The following is a 1,710-nucleotide window of genomic DNA, read 5'->3' on the forward strand; positions in this document are numbered from 1 at the left end:
AAGGCTCCACACAGCTCGTGTACCGTTTCTTAAAGGACTAAAGTCCCTATGAAAACATCTGAACATGAAAACATCTGTACACTTTTTGAACACAGTTCACGAATTGGTCAAAGTCCAGATAACTTTGACTTTCTCGATTTGTGGTGTGGGTGTGGTGATAGACTATTTTATAACAAATGACCCAAACATGGCCACTGCACTAAACCAATAACACACCAAACTAGTCATAACATAAGGATAATAGAAGATGGATATATGCAAGTATACATACAAGATGTCCCATGGCAGATTCCTGCAGCAAGTTCAAATAAACAGCAGCAGTTGCAGTGCTGTCTTAATAAACATTGCACTTATTATCATTCAAAGTATGTACAGTATACATTTTTGGGTCACCCTGTGTGTATGTATGTGAGCAACACGCATACAAGAAGATCACAATGCTGCCAGAAGGAAAGTTCGATCGGACACACGTTTAACTGGGACATGATGCGAGTAAAATAAAAGTGCCAGAGAACTGGCTGAATCGTGGCTCTCAAATGAAAACGCCATTAACAGACATTTGGACATGAACCCAACATGTGCAGGCTTAAGAAGAACATCTAAGTAATAACAGGCCGTATGTCCAGCGCCCTCCATACTCCACCTTATTGTATGTCTAATCATTTTCCTCTGATGAGAACACCTGGTTGAAAGCTCACAAATAAAAAACTATTTTAAGATGCGCAATTCATTTTTTCCCTTTGTGGATTATTAGCTACACATGTACAAACTATCAGAGACCTTTGCTTTCATAAATGTTTGTGTGTGTGTATGTAGACACACACACACACACCCACATATAATCACAAAAGGCACACAACGCAATGTGCTCCTGATGGATACACTTTATAGCTTCTTATTAAGTCTCTGGCGTATGCATCCTGATGATTGATCCTGTTGATTTTCTCACAGCTAGACAACACCAGTTTACAAACGTGGATCTCTGTGTGTGTCTACATGAGACAGAGCAGGTGATCTGAAGGTCTACTTACAGTTGAATCCTGCTTTGTTCCAGTCCTTCTGGATCATCTCTCTCCAGCACATCTGGACGGATGTTCAGCACATTTCCTCCGCTCCTTCCTCACATTAGTTACACCTTCTGGTTGTACTGCAGTTTTCTCCAAGGTTTCACACACAATGGTCATCATTTGCTAGCATAAAGTTTGTCTGCTGGGTATTCTAAGAGCAGTCAGCTCTCCGTCTGTGGCCCAACAGCATCCCTTTACAAAGCACACCAGGGTTTTCAAAATTAAAAAACAAACAAATCCTCGATATCATGGGATTCTACAGCCTACTCTTATTTAGAGTGAAATATTTCTAAATGATTCTCGTGTTTTGTAAATATCTGGATGCACCTTTGTTTTGATAACCAATGAGTCTCTTCATCCGACACTAAACCTTTTCTTCTTGTTTATTCGCAGTAAAAAGGTTAAAGAGTTACAAATGCAGGCTGCTGGGTGCGAGGACGACGCTATCATGGAAATGTAACTTTGATCAAATGCAAAAACTCTGTAGACGCTTGTGGATGTGATTTAGATCACTGCACACATTAACCGCCAGTTTTCAGAAAATGTTTACATTTGAATTTCCTTTGCTATTTTATGTTATGTGTGGACTGAAACTGTGTCAACAAGGCATGATTTGAAATATATTTCACATTTATTATACGCA

Source organism: Polypterus senegalus, chromosome 18 (genome assembly GCF_016835505.1).
Source record: "Polypterus senegalus isolate Bchr_013 chromosome 18, ASM1683550v1, whole genome shotgun sequence".
NCBI lineage: Eukaryota > Metazoa > Chordata > Cladistia > Polypteriformes > Polypteridae > Polypterus > Polypterus senegalus.